General features: G+C 44.9%; 1 protein-coding gene across 3 annotated transcripts in view; it reads right to left on the reverse strand.

The window, feature by feature from the left end:
• WASF3 (WASP family member 3) overlaps positions 1 to 24,276 on the reverse strand; it is a 90,545-nt gene that overhangs the window by 48,089 nt on the left and 18,180 nt on the right. For all 3 annotated transcript variants that reach the window (XM_049701147.1, XM_004281777.3, XM_049701144.1), the window contains exon 2: positions 8,594 to 8,688. The gene's annotated coding sequence lies outside the window, so the exon portion shown is untranslated. The remainder of the gene's footprint in view (positions 1 to 8,593; positions 8,689 to 24,276) is intronic.

Genomic DNA, 24,276 nt, shown 5'->3' on the forward strand with positions numbered 1-24,276 from the left:
ATCTTCAGGATAGCCTGAATAAAATTTTCTCTTTCTTTCTTAGATTGCCTATTGATTAATTTTTCATCAACAAATTACTAAATTCCTTTTAGATGTAAACCGCTTTAAAAATATATTCGTATTTTATTTCTAAGTCATTTTATAGTGTCTTGGTATCCATATAATCACTCAGTACATTTAGGACTGTAGGATATACTTTATATTTGAGCCTACACCTGTTTTCTATTTCTCTGTTGCACATGAAAGTTTATTCTGATTCACGTTACTAATCCAGGAACCTCACAGACGCTTTTACCGGGAACTGTTTTTGACCAGCCAGACAAAACCAGCTACTGAAATAAATTTTTTTTAAGATAAATGGAACCTGGGAGATCTAGACTGTAAAATAATCCCAGTCACTCCCAAAAGCTTCATTCTAGAGTAAAGGGGGGAAAATCGCTAGTAAAATGGATGAAAGTACAAATCACTTATTGAATGAAGGTCTTATAGGCAAAACATACAAAGAACTCTCAAAACTCAATAATAAAACTATCCAATTAAAAACATGAGCAAAATATATGAACAGACACTTCACAGAAGACAGACAGATGGCAAATAAGCACCTCAAGGACATTTCACACCATCAGTCATTAACCATGAAGGAGATGCAGATTAAAACCACAAGGAGATAGCACTGCACACCTATTAGAATGGCTGAAGGCAAAACCACTGACCACACCAAACATCGGTAAGAATGTAGAGAAACCGGAACTCTCTGCTGAAGGGGATGTAAAACAACCCAATCACTTTGGAAAACAGTCTGGCAGTTTCTTAAAAAGTTAAACGCACACTTATCAGAATGACCCTAGGAACCATTCCACTCCTGGGAATTTATGCAGAAGAAATAAAAGCATATGCCCAGGGACTTCCCTGGTGGTACAGTGGTTAAGACTCCCAGCTCCCAATGCAGGGAGCCTGGGTTTGATCCCTGGTCAGGGAACTAGATCCCACAGGCATGCCGCAACTAAGGAGCCCGCCTGCCGCCACTAAGACCCAGCACAACCAAATTAATTAATTAATTAAAAAAGAAAAAAAAGCACATGCCCACACAAAGACCCGTACATGAATGTTCATACAGCTTGATTTGCAAAAGCCAAAAACAATCCAAAAGAGAAACGACCCCAAAACCCATCAACGGGTGAGTGGATAAACAAACTGCATTTTTTTTTTTTTTTTTTTTTTTTGCGGTACGCGGGTCTCTCACTGCCATGGCCTCTCCAGTTACGGAGCACAGGCTCCGGACGCGCAGGCTCAGCGGCCATGGCTCATGGGCCCAGCCGCTCCGCGGCACGTGGGATCTTCCCGGACCGGGGCACGAACTCGCGTCCCCTGCATCGGCAGGCGGAATCTCAACCACTGCGCCACCAGGGAAGCCCAACAAACTGCACTTCTTAGCAACAACGTGGAACGAATTACTGATACGGGAAACAACAAGGATGAATCTCGGATGGTTATGCTGAACAAAGGCCAGACAAAAAAAGAGTACACACTGTAGGGTTCCTCCTATGTAACTATGATACTGTGATTTATAATAACAAATACGTATTTTGTCTTCATCACCACTAATGGCACAGAGCTCCTAAAACTCTTAGAATTTCCTAAGTGATAAGAGCTATAAAGGGGTCTTTTGACACAAACCAACCCCTTTGAACCACACTTGCGTATGTGAATGAAGTGACTTCCGGACCTTCCCTAAGGATGGGGGCTGGTTGCCAGGGGAACCAACCCAGTGATTAGAAGGTTGGAATTTTCAGTCCCACCCCCAGACCTCTGGGGAAAGGAGAGGGGCTGGAAACCATGTTCAGTCACCCACCGCCAATGATCTAACGAATCGTGCCTGTCACGAAGCCCCCAGAAACCCCCCAAAAGGATGGGGTTCAAGAGCTTCTAGGCTGGTGAACCGGAGGCATCCACATGCCAGAAGGGTGGTGCACCCCAAACTCACGGGGTTCTGTGTCTCATCATCGAGCCGCTCACTCATATCCCTGGAGGTCCTTCCCAACAGCCTGGGCACCCATCCAGTGGGTAAACTGGTTTCCTGAGTTCTCTGCACCATCAGGCTCAGACGGGGTCACGGGAACCTTGGATTTACAGCCACTCGGCCAGGAGTGCAGGTAACAAAGGAAGCTGGGGGGCTTGGCTGGGGGGATCTTGTGGGACAGGCCCTTCACCTGTGGGATGGGTGCTCTCTCCACCAGATAAACGTCAGAACCGAGTTGAACTGCAAGCCACCTGGCCGGTGTCACCAAACTGCTTGCCGTGGGGACGCTACACGCCTGGTGTCAGAGTGAAGAAGCAGGAGACACACAGAGGACTGCTTTTCCTTTACAGTAACATTCTGGAAACGCACACCAATCTCACGACAGAGAGCAGATCCGTGCTTGCCTGGAGGTGCGGGAGCGACGGTGGGGGGGGGGAGGGTGACAAAGGCCGGAGGAACCTTCCATGGGCGACAGCGTGCGCGCTCACGGCTGCGTGCACAGGTCAGAACTCACCAGACTGCACCTTTCAAACATGCATCATTTACTGTTGGCCAGTTACGCCTTATTGAACGAAGGTCTTATATGCAAAACATACAAAGAACTCTCAAAACTCAATAATAAAACTATCCAATTAGTTCAAAAACTGGATCCGTGGGGTTGGATAAGAGATAAGAGCAGAATACAAATTGGGAGATGCCTGGAAAATTATTTCATATTTAGATTTTGACACGATGGTCAGGGAGAAAGAATTACTGTGAGCCACAGACACGGGACGAAAGACCACGACAGAAAAAAACAGAAGAAGATAAATTTAGCAACTCGTCAGGCGCCACAGTTAATGGCTCGATGAATACAGCAAACAGAAATGCTAACTCACTTCCTAGGAAAAGTTTTCCTCCTACAGAGTTCCATCCTCCAAAGTGGATGTGTCCCCGCTCTACCATCAGGGACGGTCAGTGCAAACAGTGAGCACAGACAGCCGTCCTGAAAGGGGCCTGGGCCTGGCACAGCAGCCGAGCAAGCCAGACCAGCGAGCAGAACCCAAGTTCTTCAGGAGCTCAAGCCCACTACACCCCAGTCCTCACCTCCAAGACGGAAGCAACGCCTGCCTGCTTCCCTCCGAGGGCTCCGATGAGACCTCCGACGACATGGTACACCAAGGCCACAAACAGCGTAAAGCGGATCCCAAACCGCAGATGCTACCCCTGTGAAGGAATCAGTGCTTACCTGACACATTAGAAAACGAACTCTGCCTCCCTTTTCCCGTTAGCTGGACAAGAAGGGGAAGAATGGTTTAGCAGCACCACAATCAGGCTGCGATCACACTGTGATGTGTAGGAAAGGCTCACAAGCTGCTCAACGCGATGTTATTGTCACTATTTATGACCCACACTAAGTATCTGTTACATGAATGCCCTTTTAAATAAAACTAAAATTGTCAGCTTCTTGTTCAAAGTACAATAAACATATGACCCATGGACACTTTATAAACACAACATTAAGCTGAGTGAACACTGCGCTATTTTCATAACATGAAACACATGAATAAACCCTCAGGAGCCATAACCATCCAGGGTGGCTTTAGCACTTGCGAGGGTGAACGGATCCCAGAGAATCTTCAGGGACTCAGACGCTACCTGTACGACCTATGACCTCAAGGTTTAATTCTCAAAAGCCTCTAGTTTTTGTTTCTATTTACTTGACCATAAATTGAAAGTCTTCTCGAAGATTAGGCAGCATCTCCTCTTTTTGTTACGGAAGATGCAGCACTTATTTTTCTCTGTCCTACTCTTTTGCACCAATTACTTGAGAACAACGTTCACCAAACAAATTAATGAAGCAAATCCAAAATGCGTTAAAAATAAATGTAAGCTCCTAGAGGAAACAACAAATTATAAGATACAAAATTAGATCATTTACCAAGTGTGTAAAGAAAACACTAACAGCAGAGCCTGAAATACCCACTTGGACCATATGGAGCTTCCACTTTTGTTGGTCAAAAATAGCCAAACGTTGGCAACTCATACGAACGACATCCTGAAATAAGGTCAAAATAGCAGAAAAGCTGTAGAACCTACCAACTGTCCCCAGCAGACACGCTACAGATCTTGAGTCTGTATTTTTAGAAACCAAAAGCATCCTGGTGGCAATATTTTTGGCAACTAGAAGCTGTGTTCATGAAAGATAGTTAAGATAAACTGAATGGTTATTTTAGTTAACCACTCCCAACTGTTGGCACTATGCAAGTACCAGAGAAATACTAGTAAAATATCTAACGTTTGCAACACTTGGTCTCAAACATCAAGCCTGGCATCTATCGGCTTCATTCTTCTCAACACAGTCCGACAGGTGAACCGTGACCATTCGGGGTTTCTAGTTCACCTTATAGAAAATCAACCAAAGAAACAAAATCATAAAGCTAACGATGGTAACCCCGTTACAGGTGATAAATGGGAACATTTTACATACCTGAGCATTTTATTATATACGTTATGTCATTTACACCCCACTACAACCTTATGGGTTGGCACTGCCCTCGCTTAACAGATAAAGAACTCAGGGCTCAAAAATTAACTTATCCAAAGTGACATGATTCATAAGTAGAAGAACTTAAACTCAAAACCAGTTCTGCCACATGCCGTGGAGCGGCTGGGCCCGTGAGCCGTGGCCGCTGAGCCTGCACGTCCGGAGCTTGTGCTCCGCAACGGGAGAGGCCACAACAGTGAGAGGCCTGCGTACGCAAAAAAAAAAAAAAAAAAAAAAAGTTCTGGTGGGTGCCAAAGTCTTATGATGTTTCTGCAACTAAGACCCTCTACCAGCATCACCATCTGAGGATCCACGGTCTCTCAGATGCTCTGAGGAATATTTTCAATGTTTTCAGCAGCTTATCAAGATTATTATCCTCCTTTTACAGATAAGGGAAATGAGGATCAAGGATTTACGTGGATTTTGCTCCAAAGCTTAATTAAGCCTCTATGTTTTTAGCATTTGGACCCAAGATCTTCCATAACTTCTAAATCTACACTCCTCCCCTGTGCTATACCAAGTACCGAGCACCAAGTGACAGGGCCGGTAACATGTAACGAAATGCACACAATTATTAAATTTGTTTAATATTTGTAAGTATTCTACTTAGGCTGAAACACAATTTCATTGCAAGAGACTTAGAAATGATTCCAGTAAAACCACCCAGAGATGCTGTCCTGTCATAATTCTCCCAGACAACTGGGACCACGACTCAAGATTCCCTCAGTCCCACACTGCCAACCACCGCAAAAATGAGCAAGTACTTGGAAATTACATAGCAGCCATTAAAAGGCACAATATGTGTCTTATATTATTACGCAAAACACGTCTGTATAGTCTAAGAACTGTTAACTCCTCCAAAGTTAAGTGAGGGTTGTAACAGATTTAACAAATAACGTTGTTTGCCCTCACAAAATTTTAGAGGACATCTTTATATTGTTTCAGATAGCCTTTTTCTTTAACTTAAAAAACAAAAGCTATTTAATGAAGTTTAAACCAATGTGTAACTTTTAAATACTACACGTGGCTTTCCAGTTATATCAACGGAAAGAAGAAGATGCTGAAATAAGACTCTCACAATAGATTATGCTGACTTTTAAAACTTTAAAGAACAGTAATTTAAACCCACAAGTGATATAAATGTTGCCTTGCTTTTATGATTTTCAGATCATGACCACAGAACCCAAAATGTAGTAGATTTTATGTGCTGGCATTCAACAGCTATTCCCCAACTCCTGCTCTCCCTTCTATATCACAGAGGCTGGCTGGCTAAACCAACATTTCTCAGGCCCCTTCCTTGCTAGGGGAGTTCTAAATTTGCTTTTGCTTCTTTCCCTAACCATATGCCTTTTATTTCTTTTTCCTGCTTTATTGCACTGGCTAGGACAATTCTGAATAAGAACGTTGAGTGACTAGCCTTGCTCCTAATGTCAGGCAAAAGCATTCAGTCTTTCACCAGTAATTGTAATATCAGCTGTAGGTTCTTCATAGACAGCTTTTATCAAGTTCAGGAAGCTCCCTTCTACTCCAACTTTTTTGAGAGTTTCCTTCTGTTCCTAGTTTTCTGAGTTTTTAATCATGACCGGATGATGAATATTGTTAAATGCTTTTTCTACATCTATTGAGTTGATCATAGGGGTTTTAAAAATTCTGTTGTTTAGTTTGTTGATATTGTGAATTATTCCTGCATTTCTGGAATAAATGGTCCTTTGGCATGATATATTACCCTTTCTATATAAACTGTATTTAATTTGTTAATATTTTGTGGAGAAATATCCGTTTTTTGTATCAGAGTAATACTGACCTCATAAAATAGTGTTCCTTTCCTTCTGTTTCCTGAAGAGTTTGTATATAATTGGTATTATTTCTTTCTTAATAGGTTGGCAGAATTCACCAATGAGACCATCTGGGCTCAGAGCTTTCTTTTGGGGACAATTTTTAACTACAAATTCAATTTCTTTAATAAAGAGCTATACAAGTTACCCATTTCTTTTTTTTTTTTTTTTAAGATTTTTTGATGCGGACCATTTTTAAAGTCTTCATTGGATTTGTTACAATATTGCTTCTGTTTTATGTCTTGGCCTTTTGGCTTGTGAGGCACATGGGATCTTAGCTCTCCAACCAGGATCAAACCCGCACCCCCTACATTGGAAGGCAAAGTTCTTAACCACTGGACCGCCAGGGAAGTCCCTATCCATTTCTTCTTGAGTGAGGTTTGGTAGGTTGTATCTTTGATGGAATTTGTCCATTTATCTAAGTTATCGTATGTATTAAGTGGCTCATAATATTTCCTTATCTTCCTATTAATATCTGTAGGATCTAGATTGATGGTCTCTCTTCTCTTTTTCCTGATCGCTACGACTACAGGTTTGTCACTTTTATCGATCTCATCAAAGAAACAGCTTTTGGTTTCACTGATTTTTCTCCTATTTTTTTTTCCTGTTTTTTATTTCATTGTTTTCTGCCCTTATCTTTATTATTTTCTTCCTCTGCTTGTTCTGGGTTTAATTTGCTCCTTGCCTTCTAGTTTCTTTTTTTTTTTTAATTTATTTTTTTGAAGTATAGTTGATTTACACTGTTGTGTTAATTTCTGCTGTACAGCAAAGTGATTCAGTTATAAATATATATATTCTTTTTCATATTCTTTTCCATTATGGTTTATTACAGAATATTGAATATAGTTCCCTGCCTTCTAATTTATTTTCTTTTTTTTAACATCTTTATTGGAGTATAATTGCTTTACAATGGTGTGTTAGTTTCTGCTGTATAACAAGGTGAATCAGTTATACATATACATACATCCCCATATCTCCTCCCTCTTGCGTCTCCCTCTAACCCTCCCTATCCCACCCTCTAGGTGGATATAAAGCACTGAGCTGATAAAGTAAAAGTTCACATTATTGTTTCAAAACTTCTGTCTTCTAATATAAGCCTTTAACACTATAAATTTCCCTTTGAAGTACTGCTTTAGGCACATCCCATAAATCTTGATATGTTATATTTTCATTTTCATTCAAGATATTTTCTGATTTCCCTTGTGACTTCCCCTTTGACCCGTGGGATCTTTATAATGTGATATTTAATTTCAAAATATCTGGTGATTTCCCAAACATCTGATACTGATTTCTAGCTTAATTCTGCTGTGGTCAAAGAATTCAGACATACTCCTGGAAAATTACCTGTAACATGAAAGTATGGGAATCAACATCAGTTTTTTGATAGGAAGTTACTGGAGTGCTATGGCCAAGGTCAAGGTGAGGCAGGACTAGAGGTCAAGGCTTCTGGCGTGCCCCACACACAGATATCAAGAGTAGTACGTTCTCTCTCAATACCAACTCAGAACCAAGACTTGTTATTCTCCCTCTACCCTTAATGCAAAAAAGGACAATTCCCCAAACATCAAGTGATTTTTTTCACTCTGTAAAGCAGGCAAGACAGACGGCAGAATTTTGTACAGAAGGAAAGTGAGGTTCCGAGCAGGACCTGCCTTCCTAGTACACCATCCTCATTACTCTTGAGGCATTCCTCAAAGATAGGGAAATACAGGTCATTTAAACCCGTAAATAATTCAAAACCTCATTTGAGCCACTGTTGGAATCACCACTTCACTTCAGAGTGAGTTACAGTAACACCTGAGGAGGTTTAAGTTTTATCATCTTGGCTTCTCATACCCACTCGTTATTAACAAGATCCAAAAAATAATGAACTGGTTAAACCTCAGGAAACAGAAAGTAAATGGGCAAGATATATAGGGGGGGAATGAAACCCCAGTTTAATGAGTCAAAAACTGCATATCCATACTTGTTCACGTAAAAATTAATAGGAAATGAATATATCAAATTATAGTTTTTCTCTTTCAACCTCTCACTGTTGATTAGGACCAAAAGCTCTAAAATATTATCTGCTGTTAATATTTATATATTAAAATATATTGATATTTTAATATTTTGAAACACTAACATATTTTATCCTACTCCATTTCAAATTCTAAACTATAATGTTATAGAAATTAAATGGCTTTAAGGGTAAAAGGCACACAGTCTTACCGTGTAACTGTTGACTTATGGGTTGCAGAAATGTCCCTCAGGTAGCATCACCACTTTGGCTCAGATATCAGTAGTAACAGCAATCAAAATTAAAACTAAGAAGAAAGAAAAAAAAAAATTAAATACCGGCAAGCAAAATGCATTCACGTCTCCAAGAAAGTCTTAAATTCAAATTTCATATTCCAATAATTTCGTCAAGGGAGCTCTAGTCCCAGAACTAGTCCTTTTTAAGTTAGTTTAAGCAGGGAGCTAATAAGGAATGTGAATTCCGGTATAATTCCCACTCTCTATCCTGGAATAAGCTCTGAAATTAACTTCAAGGTATCTAGTAAATAACAGCTGAAGGGAAGAAAAACAAAAAAGCCCAGTATACCACAGGTCTATTCAACTGAACTGCTTACACACATTTTAGGTTTGTGACCGCCCACAATTAACTGAATACAGATCATTTGCATAAGAACACAAGTCAATAAAAATCTTGGTGATCACTTCACAAATATTTTAATAGTACATGTGGGGATAAAACAGTAACGACGACTTAAAACCGGCTGAACTGACCCTAGAAAGTGTTTCCAGGATAACTGATATTAACAGCAAGCCTACAGAGTTATCTGAAGATAAACACTGTTTGTGGTACCAAAAATATAGTACAGTTTCCTACCCAAATAGAGTTACCATTCACTTAGGAGAATACATTTAAGAAACATGTAGAGAACAAGCATTCGTTCATTCGGCAAAACATTTCTAAGCATCTTGCGTAAGCTGGCCCGCCTTTAAACCCTGCAGACACAAAAATGACCGAGAAAACGCCTGCTCATGAAAGAACTGAGTCTTGCAAGGGTGACTGATGCGCGTAGATAATTATAATACAACACGGTAGATTCAGGAAAGAGCAGGGCAGCCCAGAAGTGGGCTGGGGTATAGCAAAAGCTTCGTGGGAGGTCAAGGAAGGGTGGGGGGAGGGGGAAAGGCCGTGCAGGCCCTGGAAAGGAGGGGGTGTGATCTCCATAGGAAAGGAAAGCAACTTGAAGTCTAGAAGGGACTGTCTGGCTGTGCGTGAATTGTATGTGGGCCAGCGGATAACGAGAACGTCCACAGTTAAGACTGTCACCATCCTTTTGAAAGTGTGAAAAAAAATAGAAAGGTCATTCGATAATACTACACATGTCCTCCTAGTTTGCTCAGTTAAAATTAAAAGCAGCACATGATTTTCTCTCCCTTCCTTCGGAGCGGCTGGACAGCACTTGATGATGCAAAATGCAAAAGTGACTTTTTCCTGTCGTTTGCATAAGTGATCATCCTATTTCCAAATACAGAGAAGCATCCCTGGGTTTTAGATTATCCAGGCCAAATTTCACCTGAACCAGATCACCTTATTTGCATGATTTTGAAAGTAACCAGCACTATGTGACTATACAACTAACTGTACCTAAGGGCAATCCAAACGTGTGTGCCCTGGACGCCCCTTTACATTCGCAATCATGTGTTAACTCTTCCTTTGGGAAACACAACTATGAATTTTCCCATTTGTGTGAAAGGCTATGGAAGTAGAATTTTGTTACTAGTTACCACTTGGTGAATGCCTTACTGAGGACTAAGCAGAGGGCTGAGTCACCTATGACTAACTTAATCTTCACAAGGCAGGACGGAAAAATGTTGCCCGCCATCAAGCTAGCAGCCGCTGCAGCTGCCCTGACGGTGCGCCCTGAGGGGATTCAGGACGGAGAAAAATAGGATACTGGTCCTAGATAGTTAAGATGCACATCTAAGGAAGAATTTCAAAGAGCCCAGACCCTTGCATCTTCCCATACATAGAAAGACACTAAAATCATTAACTTGAGATGTTTGGTTTTTGTGATCGGCAGTCATCTTTAGATGTTCCACTACATGCCCCAACCCCCCACCCCCCCCACCAACCCCCCACCTCCTCCACCACCACCACCACCACCACCACCACCCCCGCCAGCAAAAACTCCTATCCTGGCTCCCTCCTCACCTCTTTGGAATACTTCCTCAGAGTATCTGAGAGGCTGTCTCCCGGGCTATAGTCCTCGGTAAATTCCCAAATAAAACAAAACTCGAAGCATTTAGCTTGTGTGATTTTCTTCAGTCAACACAGGTAACATCTCCATTAAAAAATGAGGAAATTGAGGATCGGAAGGTGACTTGCCCCGGCCGACACAGCTTGGAAGAGGCAGAGCCAGGACAGGGCTGTCTGGCCACCATCACTGTTCTTAATTACTGTATCAGATGGCCTCCTGTGGACGTGCATACGTGCATTTTTCTTTCCTACTGAGCTGATGACCCGTCTAACCTAAGTCAGGAACCACGAAGGTCTTGAAGAGTTAACTGGACTCTGTGAATGTGCTGCCTTACTTTACAGGGGAAAAGCGTATGTTGAACTCCTCTGAAGGTACAGGTTAAGGTTGTTAAGTGTGAAACGCAGCACCTCTACTAAGAGGTGTTGCATTAGCACAGGGAAACACATTTATATGAAGCACCAGGATTTACATGTTTTCTGTCGCTGGTTAAGCCCTGGCCATGGTGCTGAACATGCCACTCCGGCTGCACCTGGGAGCACAGCCACCCTTAACTTCCTGCCAGCTGGCTTGCATCTGTGATGCTCCCCTGCCACGAACGCCTCTCCTCGTGTGGCTTCCGTGCATCCAAATTGGCTCCAGTCTTTACAGCGCAACCTGTGGAGCCTCCTCCACCCACCGTTCCTCCCTCTATCAGTTTAATAAACACTTGCCTGCTGTGGTGATGTGTCGGGCTTCGTGTGCCCCGACCCTGGACAGCCAAAACCCAACCCTGCACCCCCAAGAACCTCTTGATCCCCCAGAAGAAAGGCTGTATCAACAAGGAATTGGTATTCAATGTGACAACTGTGTGTGCGTGGTATCGAGAGCGGGGGGGGAGGGGCAGGGGGCAGCCAGGGTGGGGTGGGGCAGGGAGGCTTCACAGCTCTGGTAACACTGTGGCCTTAATTCAGATGACAGATGACCCAGACCTACAATAAGATGGGAGAATTTATGAATGGGAATGAACTTGGGAGAGGTGGGCACTGAGTGCTAGAGCGGATGGGCACCGAGGGGTCTCAGGGTGGAGCCCAGGAGCAGAGGCGGGAATGCCAGGCTCAGCCCCCCGCAGTGATGGGCGTGTTCCACACGTGGACGCCGGCCCATGTGGTGGGCCCAGTCACAGAGAGCACTCGACCGACCACTTTACCTGTGCCAAGTGTGACTGAGGGACTGAGTTTTCCATTTTATTTCTTTTTAATTAATATTGATTTGAAGAGCAATACGTGGCTAGTGGCTACGGGACTGAACAGTGCAGCTCTTAACATTGCAGACTCGAGATTCTGAGCTGAGGGGTTGTCACCAGACCTGGGAAAAGGATCCCCAAGAGAAAGGGACGCGGACACGCAAATATTTGTTGAATAGATGGACGAACAGGCCAACGGACAGAGTAACAAAGTGGGTGGTCTTAAAGGGTTCCTCCCTTTAAAATCCCATCAAGAGGTGCGTGTCCTCGCCATTCGGGTCTTGAGTGATGCCCTCAACATGGCAGCATCCACATGTACTCATGCTGGCCCCAGGTCGCAGCCTCATCCTTAAACACTACTGCTACCTTACAATTCCCTGCACTACGAATTCCTTAGACTCTGAAGCAAACAAAAGAGAGACAGAGAAAAGGGGGGAAAAGGAAAAACTATATTTCTGAAACCATAATTTAGAAAATAATCATAGATTAAAGATAATCAATGAAGCCAGGATAAATTGCTGTCTAGTAAAATATGTTATTTTCTAAAAACATGAAAGGAAGCAGGGAGGGGAGAGGAGTAGCAGCTTTACCATGAGGTCAGGTAATTTCAAATACATTACAGACCCTTCAGCTCCTAAGCAGTTCAGCTGACATTTGGTCTACACTCTTCTGTACTCTGATGAGAGAAAAGACTGAATTTACTCATGAAATACCTTATTTTGTTCTAGAGAGCATTTTAAAAGGTCAATGATAATAAAGTTTTTCCTAGGAATATGCCCTTTCCTCTTAGTTACCTACAACATCCAAAGTCAACATGAAAGAAAGAACTCTGTGACATGAAAACATTTAACCTGAGAACAGGTTGTGTCTAAGTAACTCACTGGTAATCTGCCAATATTATCCTAATCTGATTGTATTAGGATTTGTTTACTATTTTGGTCCTTGCCATCTCACCTAAGCTTCTGAATTCCAGTTTTCCAGAAATGGGAAGCCGCGTACATACAACACACACACGTGGTCCAGGATAGCAGTTTCTGCACTGCATTCCGGGGCCACCTTCTTCACCAGGCTCAGATTCTAAGTTCCTCTCCATCCAGGAGGTCGTGTCATCAACGTTCTTCACTATGCACAAAGCTCTACTTACAAGACCATTAGACACTCTGCAACGTGCAGACTCCATTATCTTCAGAGAAACACTCATCAGCACGTCTAACGGGAATGTTTTCAGCTAGAAGCGTGTCCAACAACACGACAAAACAGCAGCCTCTGTGCTGCCTTGCTCGGCCTCTCAGTCGGTTATCTGAACTTCAATTCCCACGGCTAGAACTGCCCTGCATCACTTAGATCAGAGCCACAAGGAACACACTTAGCTGGCCCCGCAGTTCACCTCAACGCGTAAGTGAGCTCTCACGTAGGAGGGATGAGGAGTAAGACACGGTCCTGGTGCCCAGAGAGCTTTACCTGCTGAGGAGGGATGTCTGTGTGTGTGTGTGTGTGCGCGCGCGTGTGTGCCCGTAAAACAAGCAGCAGTAGGAGTACTGCTGTACACAACACAGAAACAATGTCAGTCGACACTGACTTAACCCCTACATATAAGCCCATTCCCAGCTAGGGACACATTCAGTTAACAATTAATAAAACCACATTCATTATTCTATGAGGGTGCAAATGAAAAATTCTCCCAGTTTTTTTTTTTTTTGCGGTACGCGGGCCTCTCACTGCTGTGGCCTCTCCCGTTGCGGAGCACAGGCTCCGGACGCGCAGGCTCAGCGGCCATGGCTCACGGGCCCAGCCGCTCCGCGGCATGTGGGATCTTCCCGGACCGGGGCACGAACCCGCGTCCCCTGAATTGGCAGGCGGACTCTCAACCACTGTGCCACCAGGGAAGCCCTAATTCTCCCAGTTTTAAGTAATTTGTTCATTTAAAAAGTATGTACCACAGACCTAAATACTAGCGTCATAAAACAATAGTTTCTTCCCCTTAACCTGATGAACAGTAACTACCTAGTGAAATAGGAAGACAAAATGATCAATTCTTGATATAACATGGCTGTGCAGAGAGCCACAGCTGGCCCATACCTCTGGGCTAACGGTCCCCGGCCAGAGAATTGAATAACGCAGATCAAGATCTGGGCCACATCAACCGCCCATGATCTGTTCAGACACTTAGTTCCTTTCTACAATACAGGAGCAACGCAGCCATGAATCAGGCAGCAGGGACATGACATACAGAAAGACAGCACACTGAGGTCCGAAAGTGCCAAGTGGCAAGAGAGATTGTGCCCGGTGTCGGGGGAGGAAAGGACCAATGCCGGCTTCAATAAACAAGACTTATAATGTGCGTGCGGAGCAAAGCGACATCGAGAGACCGATTCCTGTCCTCTGAAACGCACAGAGGATGCGAGGTAAACATAAAGACAAGTGCTACCTCACCACCTAAACATGAAGACATCACGAGGGGGTCCAAAAGTTCCCAGGTCCAGAGCTTGCTCATAAAATAGAGTGTGTACTGCCTGCCTGGGCAGCTGCAGGATACGCGCAGGCCAGAGCTGTAAGGGCCCAGAGATCCACCCGCCATCCAGTGCGGACTCCCCTCTGCCCCATCCCTGGCTGCTTCTCGTGAACACTGTTCAGGGAGAGGAATGCGTAACCTCTCGTTGAGAACCCAAGCTCTGTATTCGGTTAAAGCCTGTATCTTTAACACTTCAAACCAATGCTCTCTGTTCTGCCCTCTGAAACCAGAGAATCTACCAAAGCCTTCAACTCTGCAAGCTTCCAAGGGTCTGAAGGCACTCTGGCCTTTCCCAGTGCTCCAGTCTGCCCTTCACAGGCGCAGGGACAGCAGGGGAGCCGAGGGAAGCAGCACACCCTCTGCTAACGCGGCCAGTCGGCCTGTTCCATCGGCTTTACCTTGGGGTCCCTGACACCGCCGCCCTGCCCCCACAGGGACAGGCCAATTCCTGGGCAGGGTCTGCAAGCTTCCCTCCCATCACTCCTCCCCACACTGCCTTCATGCACACACCCTCCACACCTGCATCTCCCCACACCTGCACCTCCCCTCCCCACACTTGCATCTCCCCTCCCCACACTTGCATCTCCCCACACCTGCATCTCCCCACACCTGCATCTCCCCTCCCCACACCTGCATCTCCCCTCCCCACACGTGCACCTCCCCTCCCCACACTTGCATCTCCCCACACCTGCATCTCCCCACACCTGCATCTCCCCCCCACACACCTGCATCTCCCCACACCTGCCCTCCTGCCCTCTACCTTCTGACCAGCGAGGGGTCACTTCCACCGCAAAGCTCTGCTCAGCTGCCGGCAGAGTCCGCCCCCTCCTCTGTGCCCACCAAGTCAGCCAGGCGACACAGGATGCCATGGTGCAGTGGGCTCTCAAGCCAGGATTCAGCTCCCACTGGCTCCCACTGGCTCCCACTGGCTCCCACTTACACCCTCCAAGGCAGGTTATTTAAGCCTAAATTCCCCGAAATACAACGAGAGCGAGAATCAAAGGAGTGACCCCTGGAACAAGCCTGGCCTCACACGTGGTAACAAGCCCCTGAGAACATCCATCACTGACCCGGCACCACTCCTGCCTGTTGCCCGGGCACTGTGACGGCCCCCAGCGTGGGAAGAGGGTCACCCACGTCCTTATGCCCGCAGGGCTTCACACAGAAAGGAGCTCCGAAGCCTCCCGAACAGTGTTGAGTCCAGAACAAAACAAACAGTGAATCAATAAACGAGCACACAAAAGCCTAAAAGCAAGATGACTGAAGAAGCCCAGATTTAGTTCTGGTCTTACCCGTTTGCCTGGTTACCATCACTGCAACACAAAGTACCGCGCTGCCACGAGATCAAAGAACTCAGAGGCGGAAAAGGTTCGGAAATTCACGGTAAACAGTCAGTTTTCAAAGCAAAAGTGCATTTTCTAGTTATGTGTCGCTTCTGCCTACCTACGACTGTTAAGCTTTTATAAAAAATATATATATATATAGTAACACTCATCGCAGAGAGGTCTGGCCCTGCGCCACCACCGGAGTCCTAAGACTGCACTCTTCACTATCAAAGACCTTTCTCATTTTCTTTTTTTTAATTCCTGGCTCAATGTTCGGCACACAAGCAACACTCAAAAAACATCTGTCAAGTAAGTGAACTTCCTCAAATGACTCGGTTAAAAAAATCATCATGCATCTCCGTGACCTACTTCAGCCAGCAGTGTCCTGCGACCTGGTGCTGGCCCCGTGGTCACCATTTCAAGGGCTGCGCTCCGCCCAGGGAAACAGCAGGAGAATTGGGGTCAACAGAACACCACTTTCAGGGCAACCAAACAGTTAATGAGCTTTTGCGGAATGGGCATAAAAAGATAAAATAATAATAACTTGCACAGGATAAAAATAAGGCTTCCAGCTTGAAGAAAGATTGCTGACTGGGAGCAAGTTTTCAGAAAGCTGTTTAGCAACATTATGGAACAATCCACAACCACTAAACACAAATGTGGAGTGGGACCAACTGGCAGCAGCACGCCGTTTGCTTTCGCAATATTCACAGGCAGCTGGAGAACGGAAAAAACAAAGGAGCGGCAGGACAGATGCAGGAGACAGAGGGACAGAACTGACCATTGGGGAGGGATGGAGGACAGGAAAACAGGGGGAGGCCTCGGGACCCCTGAACACTTGTTCCAGAGTCCCGCAGATGACAGTTACAACAAGCTTACCCGTCAAGACATCCCTTCTTAGAAACGGGACACTGTGTCCTCGGCCGAGGTCCTGGCACCCTTCCTGTTGCTTGTGACCCCACAGGGATGACAAGCCAACGATTCCGGAGGGGGCAGGGGATGGCTGAGGATAATAGTCTAAACCCTGAAACAGGTCCAACTCAAGTAAAAAGATTTTCTTGCCTAAACGATGTTATATTTTTCTCTGCTTTAATTACTGAATCCTGTAACTGGAATTTCACCACTGATTCAAAGAGATGCTAAAAATAGTCTGTTCTAGAATGAGGAATGAGAAGCATCGTGTAATTTTGCTACTAAATGGACTCCTGTTTTTTTCACAGCTCAGTAACTTACTCTTCAAATATATTTCCTCTTTTTATTAACCAAAAATGTAAAGCACTTCAGATGCATATTAAACATTAATTTTCAACACTAATTATGTATTTATAAGTTTATAAGTAAAAACTCAGACATACACCAACCTTACTTAAAAACAGTCTCTTTCACTCTTTTCCTCAACATCTAATCATGACCTTCATTAAACACCTCTGACTGCAAGAATACAGTCTCATTTCCATACGATGAATGAACAGAGCTGTGATCCAACAGGCTCCCGCTGCAAATGGCAAATTATTAGTAACACCTCACATTTGAATCCATGGTGCCGTTTACAAAGGGTTTTCACGTAAATCATCTCGTTTAATCTCTACAACAACCCTGCCACAAACAAGCAAGGCAGAAATTACTTTAACCAGCTTACAACTGAGGAAGCAGGCTCTGAGAGTGAAACAGCTTGTAAAGGTGGGACAAGCCCTCACCTACGTCCTGCTCACGCTAAGTCCCACCTCGTATTCCAAACTCAGCCCCTCCTAAGACTCACACAATTCCCATCCTCCAAGTCCAACAGAACTCAGGATGAGCAGAACCCAGGTGACTCCCAGCACCTCTCCTTTCCACTGAGGCTTACGTCCAATGCACAGGCTCTGTCTTCTCAACTCAACTAGAAGCCCTGGAGGGTAAAAATGGAATCTCACGTTTCGTACTGTCTAGAATGATAGCACACACATCACAGGGATACACTGAATTACTGTCATGATGCCACCTGATCATGATGCCATGATCAACATCTCTTGATCAGAGAGTCATCAAGGAGACCAAGGTCTAACTCCAGCACCCCAACGATGGCATGACTCTTGGCTTCGGCCCACCTTCCTAGCTGCAACTAGGTTGGAAAATCCTGGAAGTCTGTCCCAGGCCATCGTAAGTAAATATAAAAGAGGCTTCCTTAGCAATGACTAAAGTTGCCTTACATCTTCAACTGGTTTGAGTCTTTGCTGCTCCCCCACCCCCGTAAACGGTCCCTGGATTCTGACTGTGTGTTGGTTCCTGAGCACCCGGGAAGGGGACCCACTGGGTGTCTCCATGGGGTCTATTCGCTTGATGTGCCCCGCCTTGACTCCCATATTCACCTGGCTTCTGTTCCCGCCAGGACCCACAGCTTGAACTTCCAGCCCCACTTGGTTCTCTCGAGCCTGGCTTCCCAGCCCACCCTCACATCAACCACAGTCGGCCCGTGCGGGGACCTGCGGAGCTCTACAACTGACCGAGAGAGGGGTCCAGCCTACGTTTTTATCTTCAGCTTAGACCTGGAGTTCTGCATGTCCACAACTCCTTCAAGAGAAGGACAGACGTAACACAGGTACCAGAGCAGTCACTCTGACTCCCCCCCCCAGTGACACAATGTCCTTCCCTCCTCAACCTCAGACTAAACAATATAACAACCTCCTAAAATACCATACAGGCAGCAGTCAACATGCTGTCAGATACCAAACAGATCATAACCAAATCAGGATTACTGTTTAGTTTCATTAAATATGCTGAATCTTAAATTTGGACCAAAAAATTATTACATAAATATACAAAAATACTTAGGAAATCTGCACATTATCAGATGGAAACAGCAGATGTAAGTGCCGCATAGCAGACGGCTGGGTTTTTTCCGATCACCATGACGATTTTTACATATTCCAGAATCAAAATCTATTTCAAAGCTTTCTGTGTAATATTAAACCTGACATGAAGATTACACAAGCAATTCAACAAGTAACATCAGTTATTTTTCTCCCTGAGGAAAGTATAGTAGCAGCCGCTGTAACAAATGGGTCCATAAACGTCCCCCCACAGGTGACCTGTGCGTTCAAACAAGACTGACACACGCAGCTGTCACGTTCAAGTCTCCCGAGCCCCCAGTCATACCTTGCCATGGCTGCGTCTGGGGTGTGGGAGCTGAACGGCTCAGCGCACACAGTGAGAAGGAAGAACACAGCCCACGAGAGGAGACAGAACAAGGGGAATGATTACCGCCCAGAAAGGAAGACAAAATTTCAGTCGCCTGTGGAGAGTAACTCATCACCACTGAATAAACAGGAAAAGGGAAGGACTGAGAATCACTCCCCCACCTCCAACCTTAATCTGTCTCAAAAGGGAGCAGAGGGCTTCCCTGGTGGCGCAGCGGTTGAGAGTCCGCCTGCCGATGCAGGGGGCACAGGTTCGTGCCCCGGTCCAGGAAGATCCCACATGCTGCGGAGCGGCTGGGCCCGTGAGCCATGGCCGCTGAGCCTGCGCGTCCGGAGCCTGTGCTCCGCAACGGGAGAGGCCACAACGGTGAGAGGCCCGTGTACCGCAAAAAAAAAAAAAAAAAAAAAAAAGAAAAGAAAAAAACTAACAAACAAAAAAAAGGGAGCAGAGCAGGGGAGAGCAGGTCGCGATGGAAAGACAATAATTACACGCTTGGAGGTGGAGAACTGACGTGCAGGGGACCTCCAGATCACCAGTGAACGCAGAGCTGAGGCTGGAATGAGAAGTCACAAGCCTCCAGCACTGCTGTAATTGAGGGAATGGAACAGAGACATAACAGATGGCAAGGCCAAGGGGAATGAACACGAGATGGGGAGAAAATGGCATCAGAGACCAAATTCCAGGGAGAAGGGGATCTCCTAAAATGTCAGTGGGGGCATAAATTGTGCCACTTTTGTTGTCAGTATGTGTTAAGAGCCTTAAATTATTTAAATTATTTAAACTACTAATTCTTTAGCAACATATCCTAAAGGAATAAACACAAATATGGGCAAAGATTTATACATAAAGTTGTTCCCCTTAGTGTTACTTGTGATAACAAAACACAAGAGAAACTAAATATGCCAAACAAAAGAATTAATTTAAAGTAAATTATGCTAGATCTATAAAATAAATTATTATGCAATACCTACGTTGCATTTTAGAAGACTTTTAAATTATGTGATAAAAGTCTTATGACATGAGATTACATGCGAAAGCATACAAAATAGTATATACAGTATTTACTTATGAAAGAATTATTTGTTGAATACCTTCTATGTACTAGCACCTAGGTACTGGGGAGAAAATGCAATAAAAGAAATAAGTCCTTATTTCTGTGGAGCATGGATTCTACTGGTAAGTGTCCCAGAAAGGGTAAATAAATAAATCTGCAAGAGAACCTCATAGGAAATAAATGCTAACAAGGCAAACATAACAGGTGATGTAAAAAGAATACTATCAACTATAAAAAGTACCTGAAATTGACTTAAAATAAATAAACTGCAAGATTAATAGTAAAAAATAATGTCAACTGAAAACCAAAAGCAAATTTCAGGTGGCTTAATAAATGGTCTAGAAAAAGAAAGGTGGCATTGTTATAACCGGAAAGTGTCCGGGCCCTTTATGGTTTACCCTTCAGCATCCCCAGGAGGCAGAACTTACAAGCTCTCCCCTTTCTCAACCTCAAACATAAAAATCAGGAAGTGCACGAAAGCAGCCTGGCTACGGAGGCCTGTGCCCCCGCTGGACTGCTCTGGACCAAAACGATCTCCTCCGTAATTTCACAAGAGAAGTGATCCTTCCAAACACAAGCTAGGACGGTATTTGGTACCTTTCCATTTTCACGACAGATCAACCCCCCCTCCAACACACACACACACACACACACACACACACACTCACTTACCTAAGTTTGTTCATTCATTCATTGAACCAATATTATAGGGCAGGGACTCCCTCAAAATCACAACATCCCCTATAGAAACCAAGGACCAGTTCCCCAAATGCAAAATGTTCCATTCCTTAAGCATTTGTGAAAACACTAAACTGAAGGAAAGCACTGAGAATACTGACGCGAGCTGTACAACATCTTACACAAACGCTCTGAAAAATAATGCGTCTATACTTAAAACACATGCACAACTCGGATGACATTTATCCTCCAAACAATTACTCTTCAGCAGATAACTGGTAAGAATGTCCTCATAGTAGGTATGGAGAAATTGAGAAAACATTGTAAAGTAAAAATACTATATAATTCCATGAGGAAAACTACTGCAAAAAGCCACACAAATATTCCCTGTATTCTGGAATATTTCCTGGAAAGTAAGATTTAAATGCATACTAATTACTTATATTTTTAAAAAGTCAAGTTTCAGAATGAGATATTATATTATGGAGGTTGGTTAAATAAAGCATTTTGCAGAGGTAGGTGACATCATAAACTTCATTAAAACCATAATACAGGAAAGCTTATCCTATGGAGATCAGGCAAAGCCCGGAGCAATCTAGAATCACTCTGACGTAGGAAGCAAAAGAGAAAACCAACTTCCTCTTTCCTTCTAGGTCCTTCTAAGCTACTCCCTGATAAATATTTCCTTCCATCAGGCGGTCAGCCACCCACCCTGAAGAAGCAGCTGAGCACACTGGGGGTTAATGCAGAACACAAGGGCCCACAGCTCAGTCCCTGGACCTTTGCTCTCCTCCATCACAGCCCCTCCTCTCAGATCTCATCCAGTCCAGACAACCGCCAAGTTCACATCACCAGACCAGACCACTGCCCTGAATTTCAAAGCAGTGCCCTCGCTCTGCTCCCTGCTCTCACCTATGGCTCCGCCAAGCCCCCCAGCCTGGTCTCCACTTCTCACCTTGACTCTGCTGGCCCCAACCTGATCTCCCACCTCCACCCTTGGCTCCCAATAGCCTGTTCTCCACTCGGGAGCCAGAGCAATTCTGTCAACAGGCAAGTCGGATCCTGTGTCTCCTGGATTTGAAACTCTCTCAGGGCTGGTCACCTCACTCCGACAGTACACGGAGCGTGACAGGGAGTCAACAGCTAGCTGCTGGGAGTTTGCGTGGCATTTCATTCCTACTTTTTATACAGAAGACACTAGAGAATTGTGAGATTATCAGACTTCTGATATATTTATTTGGAACGTTTCTTGGGTGATCTCATCTAGTAACCTCATCTATATCTGCCTGTACTTAACTCTCAGCCAGATCACCTTCCACGAGTAGATTTTTAGGGGATATTTCTGGTTTAAGATCTACATTTAAAGATGAGATCTGTAGGGAGAAAGACATTTTCAAAGAATCATCAATTCTCCACCTTACGCCTCCTTTTAGTGTTTTCCTCAAATAAAAAAGGTCAACATTCCAAAAAAATGACTGAAGCAGAAGTAAATACCACGTTACATCTTTCTACAGAGAGTGAGAGGCAGCAACCTCACCAGTACAGAAACCATTAAAAACAGGTATCAGGTGGTTTACCCTTTTTTTTCTGAATATGATTAAATGGGGAGGGGAGACCTTCTCAGCAGAGGATCACGGATAAGAAATGAACAGGATGGAAACCAAGCACCCCGGCCTACGGCCAAGAATACCCTGACAGCGTCTTGTAATGAGAAACCCTGTTGCTGCGCTACTCAGACAGGGCCCTTCAGCGTCAGTTTCCCCAAAGGAACTGGGTTCATTCACAGGGGGAGGGAAAGTTACACACACAAGAACAAAGGCATGTTTACATTTTCCATTCACTCCTGTAACCTGAGCTGATGAGGTCACATCCGCTGGCACTGGGGGTAGGCGGGGGGGGGGGGGGGGGGGGGGGGGGGGGGGGGGGGGGCAGTCAAGGAACTAATGCAGAAACGGGACATTGCTTTGCTCCAATTCAGTATAAGAGGCACGACAACAGTGCTCGCGGATGCTAAAATCTAAAGAAACATCTAAGCCACGAGACTCTGTGTTCAAGACAATCCAAAGCACGAGGTCTAACGTTCTCTCGGAGGGAGAAGGTTCACTCCAACCCAACCTCCACCAACGGGACTGTTTTTAATTTAATTTCAAGAGAGGTACACACATAAATTTGCCCAGCTCTGTGGCGCTTTGGAGAAATAACAAAAGGGAAGATTTAAATACCAGATATAGCAAAATCATTCCCTAAGTATTATCATGGTACCGAGTTTCCTCTTTAAAAGCCACCATTAATGCTGAAGCAGCCACCCCTCCTACACATCCATCTATGGACAACGCTGCGCCAGGCTGGAATCTCTGACCTTCACGGAATTTTGTCACTTGAGGCATCAGGAACTGTCTAGACCAGCAGTCCCCCAACCTTTCTTCCACCGGTTTCGTGGAAGACAATTTTTCCACGGACAGGGGCTGCGGTATGGTTTCCGGACCTTTCAAGCACATTACATTTATTGTGCACTTTATTTCTATTATTATTACATTGTAATATATAATGAAATAATTATACAACTCACCATAATGCTGACAGGAGGCGGAGCTCAGGAGGTAATGGGAGCGACGGGGAGCGGCTGTGGATACAGATGAAGCTTCGCTCACTCGCCCGCTGCTAATCTCCTGCTGTGCGGCCTGGTTCCTAACAGGCCACGGACCACTACGGCTCCGTGGCCCGGGCGTTGGGGGCCCCTGGTCTAGACCATACAGCTCCTGAGGCCCACTGGGCTCAATGTGTGGTCTACCGATGCACCCATCACAGCGGTTCCCACCAGACACGCTCCTCCCCCATCACTTCCTTCTGTGCTTTGCTGGCACCTGCCCACTCCCTCTGCCCGAGGCAGTCTCGAGATGAACCATTCCTAGTGCTATATTTGATGCCTGATGGAACAAGCTGAAACTTCTCCCAAACGATTCCTCTAACAAAACAGAAGACTCCCTGCAGCCCAGAGATTCAGCTGAACAAAAACAGAAGAGAACCACGTCACACTCCATCCAGCGATTAACAGAAAAGCAGGCGTGAAGAAACGCCCGACCTCGAGTGACATCCATATATGCGAATGAAAGCCGCGATGCCATACACTCTTTTCACTTAACCGTATCAGCAAGGATTGAAACACGAAAACCCCCGTGTTGGCCAGGATGGGGTTCCTCAGGCACCCTGACACTTCACTGGCACAAGCAGAAGCTATAAATGAGGCTCTTTTTAGACTGCAAAGGGTGCCCAGGATCAAATTAGAATCTAAGGGAAAAAATATGTATTTCCCAAAAGGTAGTCTGTGATTGACAGCTGACACAGAAGTCAGTTTGGGATGCTGTTTAACGCTGGCGGAAACCGGAAGGGTTAGCGTGACACCCCCCCACTCCCCACACTTCCTGGCCACGCGGTGACCAGGACGGACACAACCCAAAACGGGCCAGTCGGCTTCCCTCCCAGGAACGGGGATCTGAGAGCCCGATTCTGGTGGAGTCTCATCACGTGAGCTGGAACGAAGGAAACTGAACTCACATCGAGAGCTTCATCTAAAGAAGTCCCGAGTTCCTGGCATATTCTCTTCCTGCTTAGCACACAAACGGCATCTGGATTCAGTGAACCGACTTTCACTTTGAGTTTTTCAAATTTATAC

Source organism: Orcinus orca, chromosome 18 (assembly GCF_937001465.1).
Source record: "Orcinus orca chromosome 18, mOrcOrc1.1, whole genome shotgun sequence".
Lineage (NCBI taxonomy): Eukaryota > Metazoa > Chordata > Mammalia > Artiodactyla > Delphinidae > Orcinus > Orcinus orca.